The sequence below is a fragment of the Tiliqua scincoides genome, chromosome 11 (genome assembly GCF_035046505.1).
Source record: "Tiliqua scincoides isolate rTilSci1 chromosome 11, rTilSci1.hap2, whole genome shotgun sequence".
In the NCBI taxonomy this organism is placed as follows: Eukaryota; Metazoa; Chordata; class Lepidosauria; order Squamata; family Scincidae; genus Tiliqua; species Tiliqua scincoides.
In genome coordinates this window covers 19,923,832-19,947,035 of record NC_089831.1, presented here as the reverse complement: position 1 = coordinate 19,947,035, position 23,204 = coordinate 19,923,832, and the positions used below count along the sequence as shown (strand labels likewise).

The 23,204-nt window shown below is 47.6% G+C and overlaps 1 protein-coding gene and 1 pseudogene across 2 annotated transcripts in view; one reads left to right on the top strand and one right to left on the bottom strand.

Moving 5' to 3' along the window:
- OPCML (opioid binding protein/cell adhesion molecule like) overlaps positions 1–23,204 on the top strand; it is a 365,186-nt gene that overhangs the window by 56,600 nt on the left and 285,382 nt on the right. The gene's annotated exons all lie outside the window — the stretch shown is intronic.
- LOC136662846 (5S ribosomal RNA) lies at positions 7,274–7,393 on the bottom strand (annotated as a pseudogene).

The window sequence follows — 23,204 nt, the reverse complement described above, 5'->3', positions numbered from 1 at the left end:
GCTCAGCAGAGTTAGGTAGCTGAGTCTGTTGTAAAAGTTCTGTCATTGCTACAACATTGTAGGTTTCCATTTGTGGGTATTCTGAACCTGCCTCCTCCACCCTCTGCCAGCCAGGTTCCTGAAAGGTATAATAGCACACCTTTCCTGTGAGGCTTGAGGCAATGAAGGGACAAAAGAAGAGAGAAAATAGGGAAAATAAAGTAAGGGTTAAAGGCAAAAAGAGTGAGGGGTATTGATTAGCTGTTCGTCGTGTTCATTGTCTCCATTTCATCACGCTTTTCTCGAGCACGTTTGCTGGCACAAAGGATGAATCCAATGCACTTGGCTTCTTTCTCTCGCCGTCGTTAATTCCCATGTCCTGCATTGCTGGTGAGACCGCAAAGTTCATTCCCACAAAAGGATTATAGGAAACAAACATCCAGAGCGTTTGGAAAGGTCAGGTCCCTGGAGTATCCAAGGAGCAGCATCACAGCCAAGCAAGAATGTCTGGCATGGCCTGTTTCTCGGAGCTGCACACACAGACCCTTCCAGTGCTGACTGACTGAGGGGCCCAATCCTGTCCAACTTCCCAGCACTGATGCAGCTGCAGTGCAGCCCCAAAGTAAGGGAACAAACAGTTCCTTACCTTGAGGACACCTCCATCGCTGCCCCCTACCACAGAATGCATCCCATTGGCACAGCTGCATCAGGGCTGGAAAGTTGGATAGAATTGGACTTTTAACCTCACACCTGTTTTTAGCGTTGTCACAAATATCTGTGATTTTCTGCTGCCTCGACAGTAACGGCATATTTTTGTGACTGTATTTATTTAATGTATGTATTTCAGCCACCTCTAGCCTTCCTTTCCATCACAGTATAAGAGTCCCCAATAAGTATTAAAGCGGTGGTTCCAAACCTGGGGGTTGTGACCCGCTCCCTTGGATTTTCAGGGAAACTCCAAACAGAGAATTATGTTTCCACATACCTGAAAACAACTGTTGCATTTGGTAACCTATGGTCATTTGCGTACATGTTTTCAACAGGCACTGTCCTGGGTGCTGAATATTAATTCCTATGGAAATTATGCAAAAAAGCTGAACTCACCCTAGAAAATCTAACACACACAATGCTTTCCAGCACCAACGTAAGGGCAATGCAGCTCTGAGGGAAGGGAACAAACATTCCCTTACTTTGAGGAGGCCTCCGTGAGTGATACCCAACTGCAGGATGCAGCACATGTCCCATTGCCACTGCTGTGCCAGTGCTGGAAAGAGCTGACATAAGGGGTTAGGATTGCGCCCACAGTCTTCTTTGGAGCCACAGGAGGGAGACGGTGGCTATACAAACTGTTGCTTAGTTCAGCCAGTTGCATTGTATAGACTGTCGCATAGTGAGCCGTGTGAATCATTTGTGCATCGTGCTGAATTTCTCTTTAGCTTCCTGAAAGAAAGCTTCTGCCGTTTTCACCTGGGAAGAACCTTCCAAAATATCTTCAAGTTCCACTTCAGGCAAAAAGTAGTGGCCATTTGACTTGGGCCCTACTCCAGAGAGCATGGAAAATGAGGGTTAAATGTTCCCAGAGATCACCACCTGCCTCTGTTCTTTCTCTCCAAGTGTTAGTAGAGTTATTCACTCCCTCTCTGACCCACTTTTATGCTTGGGTGGTGGAGGCATTCATCAGCAACCATCACATGCTCCATGAAACTCTTGCCAATCTTTCATCCATAGAAATGAAGGAGGTGGCAATTTGTAAGGGACTTAAAGGCCGATTCTTCTCCCTGTGCCTCTCTCCTTTTAGCCATCCTTTCTCATCTGCTTAGACACAATTTAACAGCACCCAACTTGTTCAAGGTGGCACCCCCTTGTTGTTTTTTGGGGGTGTGTGTGTGTCTGTGTGTACATTTGCACATTGCAGCACAACTGGTGAATAATTTATCTTGTGCCTGCAAGGATCAGGCATCTGAATTATTTAATGTGTGCTTCTGGCCTTGAAAAGGGGGTCTTTGCAAAGCTGGGCTGGGCTGGGCTGTTCAGCTGCTGCCACAGAGAGGCTCCAGGGAGGAGGGCATCACCGCCTCTGGTAATGGGCCCTAAACGCAGCCCATATGGTTGCCGGCTCATGTGTCATCTGGCATACCGGGAGTTAAAAGGAATCAATTAAATAAAGAAAAAAGTAAGGAAGCAAAAGGACAATACTGACAGCTTTCATTACTGGAACGGAAGATGCATTTCCCAGTGGACAAGAAGCCCAAATGACCTTTTGGTGGCCTCTCCAAAGAAATGACATTTTCTTTCTCACACATCAGGAAAAAAAAAAAAAAACACCACTGTCTCCAAACTGAGAGAGAGCTGAAATCCAAAGATTGCTTCACCCCTGCAATCTCCCAAGCCTGGGAAACATGCCCTCCCAAGATCAAACACATGTTTTTGTGGGCATCTATAGGAATGTGGAAACATCCATATATAGTTTATAAGCCACACACTTATTGATGTGCAAGGCTTGAGGATATATCATAGAGCTGGAAAGGACCCACTGAGAACCTCTAATCCACCTCCACATACTCCTACAACAGGATCAAGTGTACAGGCTTATGAATTTAATTTTAAAATTTATATCCCGTTTCCCTCCTCCAGTACAGAAGATAACAATCCCAATCTTAAAGTATTCCCACCGTGCGTCTGAGTGTACCCGAGACCACGTCCTCAAAAACAAGAATGCTATTTTAAGCTCCCTAAAGATAATTCACAGGGTAGGTGAGGTCTGAACTGTGAAAATGCTGAAGTGTAGCTCACTGTTACCCTGCACATTCCTGATCTTGTCTGATATCAGAAGCTAAGCAGGGTCAGGCCTGGTTAGTACTTGGATGGGAGACCGCCTGGGAATACCGGGTGCTGTAGGCTTATACCATAGTCTTTCGAGACTGAAGGTTGCCAACCATCTCCCTATACTGAACACTATCTCCCGATCTTGTCTGATCTTGGAAGCTAAGCAGGGTCAGGCCTGGTTAGAACTTGGATGGGAGACCGCCTGGGAATACCTGGTACTGTAGGCTTATACCTGGGGTCAGCAACCTGTATTTTTAGAGCCGCATGCGACTCTTTCAGCAGTCTGCTGCGGCTCCCAAGTGGGGGCTGGAAACGAGGCGCCATCCCCGTGGCCGCCGCCCAGCCAGCCCAGCCCTGAGGGCACCTCTCTCCAGCGCAATGTGCTGCGGGTGCTGGCCGCTGGTGAGTACAGCTCCTTCGGCAGGCAGGGGCAGTGGCGCTTTCCCGCACCTGCTCTCCGTGCCCCACTGCGAGCAGGCGCCGCGGGACAGGGCCGCTGGTGGCGGGCGTGGGGGGGCGCTTTGTAGGGACCCCTATGGCCAGGCAGGGAGAGCTGGCAGCGCTGGCGCGGCCGCGCATGAGCTCAGCAGGGAAGGGCATCAAAGGAAGGGGCAGCGGCGCTCTCCTGCACCTGCTCTCCACGCCCCACTGCGAGCAGGCGCCCGCAGGTGCCCCACTGCGAGCAGGCGCGGGGGGGCAGCCAGGCACCTCTTCCCTGTGCCCTTCCTTACCTCTCCCTGCAGCAGGCTGAACCGCGGGACAGGGCCGCTGGTGGCAGGTGCGGGGGGGCGCTTTGCAGGGACCCCTGTGGCTGGGCAGGGAGAGCTGGTGGCGCATGGGCTCAGCGGGGAAGGGCGGGTGAAAGTGGGTGAAAGTGGCAAAGGGGGTGACAGAGCGCCTCTGTCACCCCCTTTGCTAAACTAATTACTATGTAAAAATACAAAGGCATTTCCGAGGCAGATAAGCTGCGCTCCGAAGCCTCCTCCGACCCCTCCCCGCAACTTGGAGTGCTCAGCCCGACGTGCGCATACGCCTCCCCTGCATCCAGGCTGGGCTCTTCTCACCCTGGTGCCGTTCTCCCCCCCCCCCCCGCACAGAGCTGGCAGGGGGATCCTTCGACTCCATCCCTCTGAGTCTGGCAGGCTTCGTGACACCCTTTGCCTTAATTTTGCCCCCCCACTGCAGAAGAGATGGGGTGACTGACCCTGGAGCTCCCTGGAGTGCGCCTGCAGGGAGTGGAGACAGCCAAAGCACCCCACAATCCTAGCCACACTTTCCTGGGAGTAAACCCCATTGAACTGAATGGGACTTACTTCTGAGTAGGCATGCTTAGGATTGGGATCCAACTCCGGAATCAGCCCCTCTGGCCTTCGTGCGATTTCACTCCTGGTCAGTGCGCCTGAGCATGGAAGTCAGTCCCTCTGAAACCGACAGGGCAGACTTCCCAAAAGAAGTGTGAGGGTGGAGGATGCGATCCTAATACTACACACACTGACTAAGGAGGAAGACCCATGGAAATCAGAGAGGCACTTACTTCTGAGTAAGCCTGCATAAGTCTTCCCATTGCTTCGATTCAGCGCAAAGCAGCATCTGTTGGGTTTTATTTCCCTCCCCTGACTCCACTTTGGAGTCAAATGAAATCGCAGTGATTTTAACACACTATAGTTTTTTTATACATAGCATAAAGGTAAAAAAAAAAACTATATATGCAGTGTTATCTTCATTTTAGACGTCAAGAGGGTTTTGTGGCTCCTGAGGTTTTCTTTTCTCCGGAAAACGGGTCCAAATGGCTCTTTGAATGTTTAAGGTTGCCGACCCCTGGCTTATACCATAGTCTTTCGAGACTGAAGGTTGCCAACCAGCTCACGGTGCAATCCTAACACTGGCCTGAACCAATGCAGTCATCCCTGTGCTGGCTCAGAGTGTCACAAAGGTGCCATAAAGCGTGTTTGCGACTACTTGTGAGCACAGTGTCAGCTCAAAGGCTTGCACAGGGCCTCTGGTGCTGCACCCAGGAGCAGCACTGGCCAGAGCAGGTAGGCTCACACCGGGTGGTGGGGAGGGTGGCAGAGAGGACAAAACAGGGGGCTGTTGGATCTGGGAGGGTGCAGGGTCAGCAGAGGCCTCCTCTTCTGTACCCTAACCGTGGCCCGCCCAGCTTTACACTGGGCTTCCCAGATTTGTGTCAGTGAAATAGCTGGTGCATATCCAAGACAGGCTGGGGCTCAACATGGGGTGAGTGAAAAAAAATTCCCTCTTAACCCAAGGAGACCTCCAGCTGCCTCCTAACCCGCATTGGATACAACGCAGACCATGCAGCCAGGCTGTGTTGGCACAGGTTAGGCCTGGGCTGCCCATCTCCTAGCCACGGTGATATACCAGCTCTCGAACATCTAGGAACATCCAAATGCTCCTATATATGCTGCTTTTGGCAAAACTCACTTTTCTCCAAGATACATAAGTTGATTCTAGATGGTGACATCATTGCTGTTTCGAGGCTATGTTAGAAGTTGTTATAATTTTATGCTCAGGCTTTTTCATTCATAATTTTATTATTTGTGGGTGGAAGGTTATGACCCTCGCCTGTACGACAGGGAGCTTCAGCTCCTGCTAATTTGTTCCCCGCTTAAGTGCCCCGTCCTCTTTATTTATGAACGACTGAGAGATGGAAGTTAAATTCTGGGAACAAATGGAAGGGTCTTTCTGGTAGGCTGCGGGTTGCTAAGTGCAGCGAAGCGCCCACGGCATTTATTGCTGTTTAGTTGACTTATTTCCCAAAGAGAAGCTTTCATACAGGAAGCACCGGAAGCCATTCCAATCAACTATGTATAATTATGCTCTGATGTGGCACACAGGGGTACCATGGATTTGTCAGCATGTGGGGCTGATGCAATCCTCCATCCACTGAATGATCTGCTGATTGGTTCACAACCATCCTAAACAACCAGCTCTGGTTTTATAGCCTCCCTTTCCAATCCCATAACTGCTTTCATTTCTCTCTCCTGAATTGTCTTCCCTTAGTTGATATCTTTTTAGTGCGGAAGTGGCAGACTCACAGGGTAGCACTTAACTAATAAGATGTCTCTGAATGAGATTTTTTTTCCTCTTCCCCCCCCCCCCAAAAAAAAAGATGGTGAGCACAGGTGTTTACGAGCTCAGCACCTAAACAATAAGAGGAAGATGAACTCTGACCCTGGATAGATAGATAGGGGAGCTAGGCTGGGTGCTTAACTGGAGTATTGTGTTCAGTTCTGGTCACTACATCTTAAAAAGGACATAGTGAAACTAGAAAAGATGCAGAAGAGATTGACCAAAATGATAACTAGGTTGGGGCACCTCCCTTACAAGGAAAGGCTACAGCATTTGAAGCTCTTCAGTCTAGAAAAGAGGTGTCTGAGGGGGACATGATTGAGATATACAGAATTATTTAAGGGATGGATACAGTGGATAGGGGGATGCCCTTATCCCTCTCACACAACGCCAAAACTATGGGGCATCCACTAAAATTGAGTGTCGGGAGGGTTAGAACAGACAAAAGAAAATATTTATTTCCCCAGCATGTAGTTAGATTTGTGGAACTCCTTGCCACAGGACGTGGTGATGGTGTTTGGCTTACATGCCTTTAAAAGGGAATTGGACAGATTTCCGGAGCAAAACTCCAGTACAGGTTACAAGTTGTGATGAGTATGCCAACCAGTCTGAGATTAGCTGGTCTCTCATCCTGAGGGCTGGTAGGAATTCTTTTCTGAATCGGTCGTGGATGGAAGTTTTTTTCACCTACCCCAGACTGGCAAGGGAGGGAAGGTGTGTTCAGTAGGTTTCATGCATTAAAAATTGTTCGCTTGTGTTTAATAAAGGGGCTCAAGTTAAACCCAAGTGCAGTCTAGTGTCTTTGTTGGGGGGTGCAAGGGCAAATAGAATGCCAGATGTAAGGGAGTGGCAGCAAGATGCAAGTGTCCTGTGGTCTTGTGTGTTTTCCTGATGCATCTGGTGGGCTGCTGTGAGACACATGAAACTGGACTAAATGGACCCTGGGTCTGATCCAGCAGGGCTCTTCTTATGTTCTTATGTGCTAGAAAGAAAATGGCAACAGTGATGGGGCAGGAAGAGCTGAGTGACTTGGTGGTAGGGAAAAGTCCAAATATCAGCCAGATCCGAATTCAACTGTGACTGGGTTTAGTTTGTATTTGAGTTGGAGAGTTTCCATCTCCCCCAGTTCTGAATACACTCTTGTCTCTGACAGTGAGTGCTGGGTTCAAGGGGCCTTCCCTGCCTGTTTATTTAGATTGCCTAGATTTCTTAGTATTCTGGAAATGCAAAAAAGTGTGAGCCTAGTGGAGGGAACTCTGCTTTGCTCATTGTTTTTTCCCCATTGCAACTACAAGGAAGGATTTTTTTTTTGGTGGGGAAAGAACTTTCTCTTAGGTAAAATGGCTGGCAACCTTCAGTCTCGAAAGACTATGGTATAAGCCTACAGCACCTGGTATTCCCAGGCAGCCTCCCATCCAAGTACTAACCAGGCCTGACCCTGCTTAGCTTCCAAGATCAGACGAGATCGGGCATGTGCAGGGTAACAGTTGCTGCTCTCTCTTGACTTCACATATCAAACTATAACCCATTGACTTTGTCTCCCCCTCTTTGGGTTAACTGATATGCACTCTCCCTTCATCCATGGAAAAGCTACTTCAGCTATTGACCCAGGAATGCACCTTATGGCATTCTCCCAGTCACATCTCCCAGTCACACATCAACTCTTGGGGACTGTTGCTTAACAAACAACTGCCTCCCTGCCTAGAGGCACCACCTTCTAATCCATACTTGTCCACTAATGATTGCCATTGATTGTGTGGTTCTTCTGTTGAATGCTGTGGTCTCAAGGAACTCGAAATCACTTTGTGGCACAGTTTAGAATTCCTCTTCTCCCTCTCAGATTGGGCCCTCCTGCCTTCTTGCTTTTGCATTTGAAGATGAGGATTGGTGCTAACAGAACCACCATCAAGAAAGCACCAAAGAAGGCATGCAAGTCACCAACGTTCTCTTGGGCTAGGTGGAAGCCTCAGGAACTCTTGAAGGGCCAAACCAGGCATTGTCTTGATTGTGTTTTAAAAAAGTGGGCGTGAGCATAGAAGCCACTTTAAATAAAAGCAGCTGTTGGAGGTCCAATTGGGATTGGGACTGTAGTGCATGGGGGGGAGGGCGATATTCCTTTCCCCAAAACTGGTTTCCCACTGAAGATCACCCTCTAAGGGTGCAATCCTAACCCCTTATGTCAGTGCTTTCCAGCACTGGCATAGCAGTGCCAATGGGACATGTGCTGCATCCTGCAGTTGGGTGTCACTCAGGGAGGCCTCCTCAAAGTAAGGGAATGTTTGTTCCCTTACCTCAGAGCTGCACTGCCCTTTTGTTAGTGCTGGAAAGCACTGACATAAGGGGTTAGGATTGCACCCTAAGCTGCTTTTTTCTGCAACAAGCACTTTGGAAAGCAAACAGCATCTTTGATAGGAAAATGGCACAAGGAGGGAGAGTGAAGCAGTCCATCCATGAATCAGCCTCCTGGGCTGCTTTCATTTAACAGTGGAGGTACTTTCAGATTTAACCATGCCTAAAACAACTAAAATGCAATTCAGTGAGTGTCTCGTTTGGCGCATAGGCTGCCACCAACACTTTGCCTGGAGCAGAGTCGTAAATTTGAGCGTCAATCCAAATTGTATGTGCTCTTTACATTTATGTATTGCATTTTGTATTTATATTCTGCTCCTTGCTTACTCCAAGGATCTCAGGGCAGTTTATGAGGTTCCTCCCCCTTATTTTATCCTCACAACAACCTTGTGAGGTACGATTGACTGAGTCAGTGACTGGCTTAAAGTGACCCGGTGAGCTTTTCAGCTGAGCAAGTCTTGAACCCGAGTCTTCCAGGACTAAATCTAATATGCTAAGCATGTCACTGGCGACATGGGTAGGTCTCTGCTCCCAGGGAGCTTACAATCTAAAATAGACATTATGGAAACAGCAAGGAGGAAGGGAAGAATCTGGACCAATGGCATTGCATTTAGTTGGAACTGGGAGTGATTACAGAGCTCTGTGGAAAAAAACACTGTTTGTGGGAGGATTTTTAAGGAAGGGGGAGGTGGCCTCTTGTACATATTCAAGGAAGAAGTTCCATCAGCAGTTCCAGCTGCTGTTTGCTGAATGAAACCTCTATGTTCAGAGGCCCCTTTCATCACCCTTTTGAGCTGACTACTGTTTAGTGCCTTATTAAAGCTAGCAAACCAGAATTCTCTTGAAAGCATGAGTGATCCACTGCCTAAAGTAGATGGGAGAGAGGCAAAGGCAGGGGGTCTTCCTTTTAGTCTTTTCAAAAATCCCACCTAGTTGGCATGCTGGTGTTCAATATTGATTCCTTTTTAATAGAATAAGCTGTGAGAGATCACACTCTTTGTTGGCATTGAAAAGGGGAAACCGTAAAAAGCCATTAAGAAATACTGTAAGTGGTGAGATGATTAATGGGGACTTAAGGTTCTTTCTCCTGACTGTTTCCAGATCATGCCTTTGAAGGATTCCATTGCTCCTGGCTGCAGTTCAAAACTATTTATTTGCAAGGTGAAACTCTGAGTAACAATGCTCCTGGACTTTATATATATAAAAAGCCCCTGAAGTTTGATCTTGTGAAGGATGGAAAGGAATCAAAACAAAACTTCATGAAGTTGCCAAGATACTTGTGTGGTCAAATAATGAAAGACAATACGTGTGTCCTTTGTCTGTTTGGTAAGACACTTCCCCCGTAGGGGCAGGCTAGGTTTCAAATACAGAGGAAGGAGGAACTTGGCAGGAATTATTGATTGATGCTGCTGGGGAATGCTGCATCTTCCCCTTTTCGCCAAAGCAGGGATATATTGGACACTGGTGGTGATCCTTCCCAGGAGTGCCCTCTTGACTCCTGAATCAATAGTGTTCCCCCTCACGTGGCCAACTCTCCAGGGCTGGCTTTAAGCCGGTTGGACCAATTGCTCCCAATTTGACCAATTGCTCCCTTAACGTCAGTGCTGGAAAATTGGTTAGGATTGTGGCCTAAGATGCCTGGCTATGAACCTGGGGCCCCACAAGAAGTGTTTCTGATTGTACCCACAGCTCCTAAGGCCAGCCCTGCAACTCTGTGGGCACAATCCTAACCAGGTGTACTCAGAAATAAGTCCTATTTTGTTCAGTGGGGCTTACTCTCAGGAAAGTGTGGTTAGGATTGCAGCTTCTTTAATCCTATGATATACCGAAACCAACTGAACCAGGTTCAGGGCGGGATAATACAGAAATGGTCTATATTCAACAAGAGTTGGCCACCCTGTTTTTCAGGCTGACGAGTAAGCCTAACTTAGAAGCTTTTATAGGAATCACAGATTGGAGTATCGCTTGATACTCTGGTCTGTTGGTGCAAGGAAGTTGGTTTTTTTTGCTCTTCTCCTTCCCTTGGCCAAGGGTAGATGGCTGCATCAAGACTGGTTTATAATTTTACATTCTTCAGGCTACAAGTTCAAAACTTGCTTCAAGCCCAAGTGCTAGGCAGTGAATTTCTTAATTGGTCAGCACATAAAACTATTCCCAACAAAATCATAATCATGTTTTGATTTGATTTTTAAAAAGGACACAGTTTATGTTTTTTTGAGAGCACCAAGTAAGTCTTTAACCAGGTAAACATGCCAGGTGCATGAAAAGACCTGCAGGCTCTAGTTTTGGATTCAGAGACAGGCGCACGCATAGTCTGAGAAATGAAAATTGAGGGTGACCTTCATTTTTTCTCCTTTAGAAAGGAAAAAATGGGGGTTTGTTTGATGCACTTTTAGATGGCATTCCAACTTTAGATGAAATTCAACTGCCAGCATTATAAAATGTGAATGAATACTATTTGGCCTCTGTCTCCAAGCTGATTGCTCACATGCTTCCAGGAATTTAGTGACTGCTAATGTTGAATTTTACATCGAGCAACATCTCACCTCTAACTTGGTGTGGTAGAATGTCCAAGAGATTTGGGTCCCCATCTATTCTTCTTTCAATGTCTGTTCAGAACTCTCTCACACACACACAATTGGAGACCTGTATATCTGCTGCATTGTAGTTCTGTGAAATATCTAGGGTTGTCCAATAAAGAACCAGCAGCATCTTCACAAAGCGACAATTCCCAGAGTTCTTTGTGGGAACCCGTGGCAGTTAAGCCTGTTCCAAGCTGACATAACATTGGAACACAACGGATTTCTTTCAGTGCTCAGGACTGGATTGCACCAGGCATTTTTAAAACAGTGCCAGCTGTCTTGCTCAGCTAGTTCAGAGGCAGAGAATTTTCTTAGGGCAGCTTCACTAGCTGAAAGCCATGCAACCCGGGCCACGTCCTACTGCCTGCTTCCTTTCCAAGAGCCTTCCTCCAAGTCAGCTGCACCACCACTAAGGGGTGTAATCATCATGTCAGCAGTGCCTTTTTTGATGGAAAAAAAGTCACTGGAGATGGCATCAGGGAAGAAAGGGCACTCGCAACTTAAATGACACCCTGTCTTCTGTTAGAACCATCATTTGAAAAGTGCACTGTACTTTACTTCATGCATTTAATAGCCTACCTCAATAAGATAAATAAGACCTTCCAAAGACAGACCATGTAGATGTATAGGTGTGTGAGTGTCATGTATGCACACTATGGTGTGTGTGTGTGTGTAGATAGCTAGATAGATAGATGAGAGAGAGATTTTGTAAAAGAAATCTGCATTAGAAAATAACCAGTTTCATTCTAGCATTGTCTCTTTATACTGTAGATCAGCCATTCTCAGCAGTAGCGTAGCTGGGGGGGGGAAATGATAAGTGTCATAATGAGCCATGTAAATTACCCACTCACTGTTGGAGCCATGCTGGGAAGTGATGGCAGAACCAAACAACATTCCCTGTACGTTGCCGTTGCTGCCTGGAATGGCTCCTGTGGTGAGTCAGAGGGGCTGCTTCTATCAGGGGCATCAAACATAAGGCCTGGAGGCCAGATGTGGCCCATGGAAGCTTTCTATTTGGCCCTTGGGCTCTCAGCTGCTGAGCTGTCACTGCTGAAAGGGTGGCTCGCATGATAATTGGGCTCTCCCATATCTTGAAATAAGATCAAGATTTACATATTTTCTCTTCTGTCATTTGTAGCTAATGAGTTTCTAAGTGAGAAAAAATTGCTTATTCCTGGTTATGACCTGTTTAATGACGTCACTTCCTACCTAATGACATCACTTCCAGCCCTCAGCAGGCATCTTGAATGCTGTTCGGTCCACCGTATGAAACGGGTTTGACACTCTTGGCTTACACAGTACCTTGCGGTCCCTGCAGTACGTACCATTTTGACCCCCCTCTGGCTGCACTACTGATTCTCATTCTTTTTTTACTGCTCCCCTTAGGAACTCTTCTCAGGCTCCAGGGCCTCTCTGTCAAACAAGGATACAGCACAAAGAGATAAACATAAAATCCTTTATTATTTTCATTTTTTAGTCTGTGGTCCCCTTTGAAAGTGCCAGAGCACCCCAGGGGGCGTATGGTTCCCATTGAGAATGGCTGCTCTTGAGTCTCATATTGGGAAAAGGGGATCAGGGCATTTGCCATGACATTCCAATGCTCCCTGGAACCTTCTGCCTGAGATAGGCAGAACCTGCCTTCTGCAGATAGCTGAGAGGTGAATGCCCCATCACTTACCCACCTTGGAACTGTGGCATGCCTGTACCCCACTGCACTATGACCCACCCTGGTCAGGAAGTGGGGATTTGGTTCAACTATTTCAGTGGTTCTCACACAATTAGCACCAGGACCCACTTTTTAGAATGAGAATCTGTCAGGACCCACCAGAAGTGACATCATCAAACCGGAAAATTTTTAACAATCCTAGGCTGCAATCCTACCCACACTTACCAAGGAGTAGGTCCCATTTACTAACATTGTTAAAAGAATATACATAGTAGCTTGTTAAAAGTACAGGTCTGTAACTACCATGGTAGCATCTAGTCTAATATATTAAAAATAAAAGATTGAAATGAATGGGGACCCACCTGAAATTGGCTCGCGGCCCACCTAGTGGGTCCCGACCCACAGTATGAGAAACACTGAACTATTTGATTATTGCAATTCTTTCTTGAGAACAACAGAATGCCTCAGTTGCTACTCAGTTGGGCAGGAGGTCTGGTCTAGAGGGTAGAGCCTCCATTTGCCTGAAGATAACATCCACAGGTCGCCAGTTCGAGGCCACCGGCACCGTGCGACCTTGAAGCAGCTGACCAGCTGAGCCGAGTTATTCCATCTGCTCTGAGCATGGGAGGATGGAGGCCAGAATGTGAAACCAGATCCGAAAGAAACATCTGAATGTTGTGGTTCTTGAAAGATAGAACCTTCTTTCAATTGTAAAAATCCCTACAGGGATTTATTATTATTATTATTATTATTATTATTATTATTATTATTATTACTCCTTTAGCATATAAGGAGATAATTCAGTTGATTCGTGGCTGCGTTTGCCTGATCGTGAACGTATTTAGATCTATGAAAGAAAGAAAGCCTCTTCTCCTTATGAAAGTGTATGAAATGAATTTGGCTCCTTGCTAACTATCCATGTCCATCAACTTTCACTCCAAGCCTCCCAGTCTTCCCACTCATGCTGCAGCAATCAGACATATGGCAGTGACGGCAGCAGGGTATATGAGAGACAAGGATTTTCGTAGCTAGGGACCTGGAGTTTCAGCAGGCTGTCATCCGAAATAATCACAACTAGCAAACAGTGATTGGTGCAGCCTTGTTAAGGGAGGAAGGAAGATGGAAGTCTTATTGGGAGTGATGGGAAATGCAAGCCTTTAACTGAGACTAACTCAAACCTTAACCTTCCTCACACCAGCCCCTGAGCCAGCCTGACAGAGTATTTTATTTACGCCTCTGGCTGGAAATGCTGCAGGGATTGCTGGAAATAAATTCTTCTTAGTTCATCAGAGTTATATATTTTTCTCCTCTTTAGCTCAGAGATAAAGCTTTGCAGTTAAATTTCTTTTTAGTGGTTTTATCTGTTTCTGGCTCTCTTCCTTCTGTTTATCTCTACCTTCATCCCCACCCTCCTGTTCTCTTTTTCTTTCTCTTGCTTTCTCCATTTCAGTTCTCTTTATCCTTTCTTCCGCCCTCTTTATTAGGATTGCCCCCTGATTAAAGACCTGTTATTCAGTTAAGCATGTGAGTTTTAGTTGATTGATTGATTACTCAATTAGATCTGCATACATTTGCATATATAAGGAAAATTAGAGGTATATAGTTCCTTCCTTCCAGATGATGTATGTTGCTTGTTGGCATCCTTCAGTCTCGGAAGACTATGGTGTCACGCTCTGAATGGTGGTTCTGGAACAGAGTACTCTCTCCAGTACCGAAGCCTGGGTAAAGTAGGTATGGAGGATAGGCTGTTACCCATGCAGCAAATCCCCCCTCTCCACATCGCTGAAATGGTCCAATGGAAAGGCAGAGGCCAATACGGTTGGTTCCAGCGGCATCGCAGGAGTTGCCAGAACGTGACTGTGTTCAGCCATGAACTGCCTCAGGGGCTCCGGATTTTGCCTCGAGGTTGACTCCTGAAGCCTTTTCCAGAACTGGATGTAGCCACAAGGCAGTGGAGGTTTGGGATCAGAGTTTTCCTTCTCTCAGATGAGCTGCCTTCCCAGGCTGACGAGTCCCATCTACCCGGTGGCTGTTTAGTTGCCTCTTACGACAAGTACAGCCAAACTGAGGGCCTATTCTTATCCCCAGCCCCCAGGGGAGCAGCAACTGTTACCCTGCACATGCCCAATCTCCATCTGGTCTCGGAAGCTAAGCAGGGTCAGGCCTGGTTAGTACTTGTATGGGAGACCGCCTGGGAATACCGGGTGCTGTAGGCTTATACCATGGTCTTTCGAGACTGAAGGTTGCCAACCAGTTCAGTGAGAATATATTATTTGTACACAGTCTGCATTATGTAGTAGACTCTAAACACCATAAATGATGTATGTACGCCACCCTGAAAGAGGCACCCCACTTATTTTTCTGTCAGCAAGGAATGCCTCTTTTAAGATACCTCTTGCCATCTGGAGAGTTCTGGGGTGCTGTCTGGAAGTGGTTGGGACCTGGATGAGAGTTTCATCAGAGTTTTGAAATTAAATCCAGACAAGACTGAGGTTCTCCTGATCTGAAAGGCTGCTGCTATGTGGGTACTAGATTCTCAGCTTGCTGTGGATGGGGTAGCACTCCCTCTGAAAGAGCTGGTTTGCAGCCTTGGAGTCCTCCTGGATCCCTGTCCCTGGACTGTTCCTGGACTCTCAAGTGGCATTTGTGGTCACTGAGGTCTTTGCCCAGCTTGCCCAGCTGGTGCGCCAGCTGAGGCCATACCTGAATCAGTCAGATCTGGGAACAGTGGTCCATGTCCTAGTGACATCTTGCTTCGACTACAGTGGTGCACTCTACATTGGGGCTACCACTGAAAGTGGTTTGGAAGATGCAGTTAGTGCAGAATATGGCAACTTGGTTGGTCACTAGGGCTCAGTGTGCCAAATCTGCCACACCGTTGCTCCAGTGGCCACACTGGTTGCCCATTCTTTACCGAGCCTGATCCAAGGTGTTGGTGGTGATGTTTAAAGCCCTATACCTCAAGAACTGCCCCCAGATAATCTTGCACATCCCCTATTACCATTGGACAGGGCCCTGTTTAGGATACAGGCACCACCCGAAGCCAAAGGGATGATGGCAAGGTGCAGGGATTTCACGGTTGTGACACCACGTTGCTGGAATCAGTTACCGGAAGGCTTGAGGACAGCACCCTTGTTACATGGTTCCTAGCAGGTTTTAATAAGACCTAGTTGTTTTGCTTGATTTTTGAGGAGGAACATAAGAACAGCCCTGCTGGATCAGGCCATAGCCCCATCTAGTCCAGCTTCCTGTATCTCACAGTGGCCCACCAAATGCCCCAGGGAGCACACCAGATAACAAGAGACCTGCAAGGCTTCCTGGGAATTGTAGTTAAGAACATAGGAACAGCCCCACTGGTTCAGGCCATAGGCCCATCTAGTCCAGCTTCCTGGATCTCACAGCGGCCCACCAAATGCCCCAGGGAGCACACCAGGTAACAAGAGACCTGCATCCTGGTGCCCTCCCTTGCATCTGGCATTCTGAGGTAGCCCATTTCTAAAATCAGGAGGTTGCACATACCCATCATGGCTTGTAACCCATGATGGATTGTTCCTCCAGAAATTTGTCCAATCCCCTTTTAAAGGCCATCACTACATGCTGTAGCAAGGAGTTCCACAGACCAACCACACGATGAGTAAAGAAATATTTTCTTTTGTCTGTCCTAACTCTCCCAACACTCAATCAAAAAAAGGATTCTCCTGCCCCATGCAGTCCAGTGTCACTTGTGTGATCGTCACTCTATGACTGAACAAACCCATGTGGCTTTCTCTCTTCTTTTCCTTCCTTCCTTTCAGCTTGATTTCTTCCCCTTCTCACCATGGTCTCTTTTCCTCCCCAAACTGTCATTCCCAAACTTGTCATCTTTCCAGCCTTGAATTTTAATCAGCAGACTCACCACCATCACCCGTGTTTGCAAATGCAGGCAGGAGGAGGTATTAATTGCAACAGAACTATCTGTCTTGCTAACCATTGCTGGGGCTGATTTATGGCTCTTTCTGGCTGGCTAAAAGAAATTCACAGATATCTTTGGCTTCTCTGAGAAGCGGCTGGCAGGTCAGATGAGGAAAACAGAGTGTTGGGGATCTTGAGAGACAAACCAGCTCCTCTGGCTCTCTTTTTTTAAAAAGCAGAAGATTGGGGTGTGTGTGTGTGTGTGTGTGAGAGAGAGAGAGAGCATCTGGAATTTTAAAGTATTTGATGTTCAGACGTATCACAGGAAAGATCACAGATAAGGGGGGTTCAGGTGAACGTGTGGTGAGATAATTCTGGGGAGCTCCAAAATTCAGATGTGTTGCCATATTATCAAGAATCACATACTCTATAGGCGAGGCTGCATACAAATTATGCAGTAGACCCAGAAGACCCCGTCAGCAAGACCTGTACTGGTTTCTAGCATTTGTAGCAAAGGTCGCAGTCCTAACCCCTTATGTCAGTGCTTTCCAGCACTGGTATAGCAGTGCCGATGGGATGTGTGCTGCATCCTGCAGTTGGGTGTCACTCATGGAGGCCTCCTCAAAGTAAGGGAATGTTTGTTCCCTTCACTCGGAGCTGCACTGCCCGTAAGTCAGTGCTGGAAAGCACTGACACAAGGGCTTAGGATTGCATCCAAAGATAGTCACTTAGGAATTGAGTTCATACAGAAGATAAAAGTGTCCTCCCCAGGTAGACCATACACAGCTATATCCCTCAATTTTTGTTGATTCAGGGCCCAATCCTAAGCAGTGTGCGCTGGCTGTAACTGGTTTGATTGATAATTGGGAACAGCAGACTGAACTACTTTGCCCCCCCCCCCAAGAAAAATAGGGAACTAGTTTGGTTTATTCTGATTAATTGTTAATAAAGTATTAATTAATAATAATCAGGGTGCTATGCTCCCAACAGTCTTAGACACTTTAGACATTACTATATGTGTGCACACATTTGCTACACTCTCCCTAGAATTGGAGTTGAAGGACTAGTCTCTCAAACCTTACAGTCACCCAGAAGACTAAACTGGAGAGCAAAATGCACAGTTAGGGTCTTCCAGGCCAGACGAAAGGCTGAAATGGAGTTTCACACTTGATCTTCGGCGTACCAATTACTAGAGAAAATAGGAAATGTGACATTTTAATTTGGGAGTATGAAGATTACCTCATACCACAGGTTAGCATTCCAGCCATGACAGCAGTCTCTCTCCATTTGGATTGCCGCTGCTGCAATTTTATTCTGCAAACTGGGCGAGGGGGCTTGTAAATTTTTGTTTTTTAATATTTCAGAAACTTTTTGCGACCCACCCAAAAATGGGCTCACGACCCACTGGTGGGTCCCGACCCACAGTTTGGGAAACACTGCTCTAAGATATACTAGCTTTCAGGACCTGCGCAGGAACCTGCATACTGGCTCCTTTTAAGTCTTCTTGCATGAGTGGCAAAGGAATATAAATGGTGCTTATAAAATAAATTGGGGTAGCAATTTGTGCAAAAATGGCTCTGAAGCTCTTTATGTATTAAAACCAGAGTGTCTTATCTCAAGCCACCGGGAAATGTTGCTTTTCATGTCTGTTGTGTACGTAGATTGACTTCTTCATGTTGAGTCAGTCCAAAGCATCCTGGATCCAGGCACATGAAGATAAAGGGGGAGTAGCTCAGTCCTTTTCTCTTCCATTCCAAGAGAATCTGCGGGCCGGATTTGAATGCAGTCAATTTTTTATGTTTCCTTTTGTGCACGTGGGGGTTAATTGCCTTGTCCCTCTGCCAGCCTGCAAGGTTTCCCAGCCAGCACAGCTCTTCCAGGAACAGGAGCACTGGGTTTCCAACACTTGGTCATAAATCAAGGGAAAAAGAATGTTGGGGAGAAAATAAAACTGCCCCCATCGGTGAACCTTAGAGAGGTCTTGAGCCGCCTGAAAGATCAATGCGGCTTAAAGGGAAGACGGTTTCATTGGCTTCCTTTGGAGATGGTAGCAGAGAAATAAAGATGATGGATAGACAGGAGAAGAGTGGTGGTGGGGGGGGGAGAGATTCAGCAAAGCCCACAGGCTCCACTACTCATCAGGGCACCCAGATTTCATCAGTTCCCTCTCATTACTGCCACCCCCCCCCCCCCAATGAAACTTCCAGATTTCATTGACTGTGAAGAAAATCCATCCAGGCAGAGGAACAGTCTGGTAAGGACTGGATGACTAACAACTTTAAGGACCAATTTGCCTAACTTATTTTAGGAACCAATCGCTCAGTCTATGGGCGTGCAACAAGCCTTTTGCAGGAAGCAAACTGAGATTGGCCACCCGGCTTCAAAGGGCAGGAAAGTTATCTGGCTTGAAATGCCTTCAATTCTCTCCTCTGAAGAGTGGTTTGCAGGGTTTATGCTGGGGCCACCTGTGAATAGCGATCAGATCCTACTGTGCCTCTTTTCCAGTAATAGAACTTGATTTAGTACAGCCCATAACTTTCTGCATTACCACATTGAATTCCCATTTAATTCAAGGAGCTTAAAAGCATACTTAAAATTAAGCAGGCACTGCAGTGCGGTTGTATGCTAGCTCCCGGTGCACATGTGTGCATATATATATTCCCGCTGTCAGTATGTGTTTCCTTATCCTTTAAGCTTGCCTTTTAAAGCAGCTCCCCACCACCCACCCAACCACCTACTCAGTGCTTATAAATTCAATTCACTGCCTACTAGCCGGTGAAGTAGGGTCTTGCTTGCAAACATATTGTGCTGCAACATGTTTGGATTGGCCCATACACGCATGTCCATTGCAGGATTTGTCTACAAGTGAATGGCTGAACAGAATTCACCGTGTTTGGGATGCTTTTTTTTTTAGCATGCTCTTTGCAGTATTCCATCTGTGATGGCCCATTTAGACATGTAAGTCACCCCTTGAAGTTGTAGTTATCTGGTGATGGACATACCTGTCCTGAGAACCAGCCCAGAGTGAAGATAAAGATTTTTGTATTAGATCAGGGATGTCCAAAGTTTTCGGCAGGAGGGCCACATCATCTCTCTGACACTGTGTCGGGGGCTGGGGAAAGAAAGAATTAATTTACATTTCAAATTTGAATAAATTTACCTAAGTTTACTTAAATGAATACATTAGAGATGGAACTTATATGAATGAATGAAGGTCTTACAATAGCTCAAGGCCTATAAAAGGCCTTGCACAAAGCAAGGCTGGCCTTTCCTTTGCTGCCGCTGCTGCATCACAGATATGAAAGAGCAAGCAGTGGAGGGAGCCCTCATCCCACAGCTCACACAAAGCGGTCAAACAGTTGCCCTCACGCTGAGAGCAGTTGCGTCGGGCCAGTGCGGGCTCCAACAAATCTCTGAGAGGCCGCATGTGGCCCCAGGGCCAGGGTTTGGACACCCCTGGATTAGATCAAAGTTCATCTAAGCCAGCATTCTCTTTTCAGTGGCAACCAGTGCAATGCTTTTGGAGGATCACAAGCAGGGCATAGAGTTGATGACCATCCCTTGTTGGTCGACACCAGCACTGTACTTGATAAGCAGAGGCATACTGCTTTTGAACACGGAGGTATGATTCCAAGATCTTGCTAACAATGGCTGATCAATCTATGCTTTATGATTTTGTTGACTTACCTTTTGAGCAAGTGGCCACCACGTACCCTATCTTGTGGCAGTGAATTCCATATGCTAACTATGGCTGGAGACAAGTAAACATTTTAGTAGGAGCTAGTGAGAGTTCTGTGAGACTCTCCTGTGAGTGGTGTAAGAACCGTTGTTTCAAAATTCAGCATGGGTGAGGGGGAAAAGCAGCCCCCAAATTGCCGCAGCTCACTTTCCCGGATGGGCAGTGGTACTCACTTCCCACAAGCAGCAATGGTACTGCACAGACTAGTGCCTGCCATTCTTCTGATTCAGAAGTTCCTTGGGGATAATGCTACATGAGATAGCGTCATTCCTAGGAAAATTCTGGGAAATCTGTATGGTAGCCACCAGCATCATTGGTGCTGGTAAGACCCTGTATTTCATCCCACATTCCACTAATCCCACTAATCCAGTGGTTTTCAAACTGGGGTGTCGTGACGCCCCAGCCTGTGGGTCCTGGCCTCTGCCCCCTTAAGGGGGGGCAGCCAGGAGACAGGGGGAAGGCAGCGGCACGATCCGCAGGATTGCGCAGCTCAGGGGGGCTTCAGGGGCTTGGGCGCACTTGCCCAAGCCTCCTGCAGCCTCCCAGGGGTGTGGGGAGCCCTGCACAACCTTCGGCAGGGCTCCCCAGGTCAGGAAAAGTGAACGGAGCAATCGCGCCCCACTCCGCAAAACCGGAAGCGGAGCACGATCGCTCCGCTTTCCCTTCTGATGGGGCTGCAGGGACTGGGGTGCACCCTCCAGTCCCTGCAGCAGCCATCCCTGTGTGTGGGGAGCCCTGCGTGAGCGTCTGCAGGGCGCCCCAGGTCAGGGAAAGGGAGAGTGGAGCGGTCTGCTCTGCCTCTGCAAAAGCGGAAGTGGAGCGCAATCGCCCCACTCTCCCTTTCCCTGACCCGGGGCGCCCTGCAGGCGCTCGCGCAGGGCTCCCCGCACACAGGGACAGCTGCTGCAGGGACTGGAGGGTGCACCCCAGTCCCTGCAGCCCCCTGAGCGACGCGATCCTGGGGATCTGCCTTCCCCCTGCCTCTGCTGCCTCCCCCCGCCCCCGCAAAGACTTACTGTGGGTGTTAAACTCCCAGAGAGTTTGAAAACCGCAGCCCTAATCTCTAAATGACATTTCAGTTTCAGCAGCTGCAAATGGTGAAATTGGAAGGGGGGAGCATTTCAGCTCGTTCTTAATTTTGAGAAGAGCAGTCAGCAATATGGAAGAAGCATTGTTTACCTTCAGGGTGTATTTTATTCCCTTTTATATAAACCAATATGAGTATATATTGTTAGCATTTAAGGTGTTCACAGTACTGTTCATTTCCTTGCTTCAGCAGAGAAATTTGTCTACTGCTGTGACTGCCACCCCCATGTTCTGGGCAACATACTTCTGGAAGCATGATGCTTGGGGCAGCTCATGCCTTCGTGCTTATGAACTTGCCAGCTATCCAGGTGCTGCTGTGACATTTGCAAGAGTCAGCCCTGATATTTGACCCCAGCATCTAGAATAAACGGGCCAATGGGCATTTTGGGCATTTGGTGGACCGCTGTGAGATACAGGAAGCTGGACTAGATGGACCTATGGCCTGATCCAGTGGGGCTGTTCTTATGTTCTTATGTTAATGGAGACCTCATAATGCCTTATGAGCCATAAGGCAACTTCATATGACTGCTGGAAACAGGGAAGGTGCTAGAGCAGATGGACCTTGGTTCTGATCCAACAACACAGCTCTTGTATCTGTGTGATTGTGAGGTATCTGCCTCCTTTCATATGTGCAAGATACACCTGAACATTAGCAGCTGAATCGAGCTTCACGCACCCTGCCTTCACTTTCCAAAGTACCTTCCCTCTCCCTCCTTGTGTCACCTACACAAGAGTGTGTTTGCCTCTCTTGGATGCTTTGCCAGCATCGCTTGGCCTTTCCTAAAGTAGGTGAACACACAGTAGTCCCCAGAAGGCCTGATCAGGGGGATTAATCTAGTTGTGGGACTATTATCTCCCTTGATTTTTAATTGCGATGATCCACCAGGGCATCGTTATATTGGCTAATGCACGCGTGTGCCCCATTGACACTGCTTGCTGCTGCTTCGGCTGAACGGTCTCCCTTGGGGAGGACTCGTATCAAAGGGCTTCGCAACATCCGGGTGAGCGGCATGCACTGTTTTCTTTGCCTCTGCCTATCTAGCTCACTCTCTTAGCAAACCGAATTGCATTTGTTGTGAATCATGAGACCGAAAATGTCATTACTCGCGTTTTGTGCTTCTATCATGCCAGAAAAGAGCAAAGTAGTTCTCTCTTCCCCCTCCCCACGCTGTGTCTCACACAGTAGCGTAGCTAGCCACTTGGAACCCAGTGCAAAGTTAAAAATGATGCACCCTACATCACACCAGAAAGTGACAGCACTTCCAGGTGTGACATTGCACTCACATTTTTTAAAATTGAGAAGAAAAAAATCTGTCACCTCCCTCCTGCTTGCCCCCCAAGAGGCATGAGTTGTGACTGGGGTCTCTGGTTACTCACTCCCCTTTCTCCATTGCCTCCCTGTACCTTCTGCCCTCTCCTGCTTACCCCCGCCCAAGCCTCTTGGTCACCCCCCCCAGCTCCCTGAGCAGGGGGACAAGCAGCCAGAGACTGCAATCCCCGCTGCCCCTCTTGCAGGGATCAGTTCCAGTACTGCCCACGGATAACAAAATTCATGGATACTGGAATCTGGGGGAGGGGTGCCAGTGCAGCCCCACAATTACTCATCTGGAGGACACACTAGCCCTCCAGAGGTCTCACCAGCTTCCCAGGCTCCTCAGAAGGCCTCCCAGATGCAAGCAGAAACAGAAGTTATTCACACCAGCAACTTCCAGTCATGCCCAGGAGATGTTCTGAGGCATGCCTCTCAGAACACCTCCTGGATGCAAACAGAAGACACTGGTGCAAACTGGACGTGGCTTCTGGTTGTGTCCGAGAGGCCCTCTGTGTCATGGGCTTGGCATCCACAGATGCTCAAATCCACAGATGCTGAGCCTGCAGGTAAGGAGACATCACTGTAAAAAAAGTTTAAAACAACCCTGCGAGGTAGGCCTGCATTATTCTTCCAGTAATGCAGGTTGTGTTGCTGAGCCTGAGCAAATAGAGCTGGCTTGCGGAA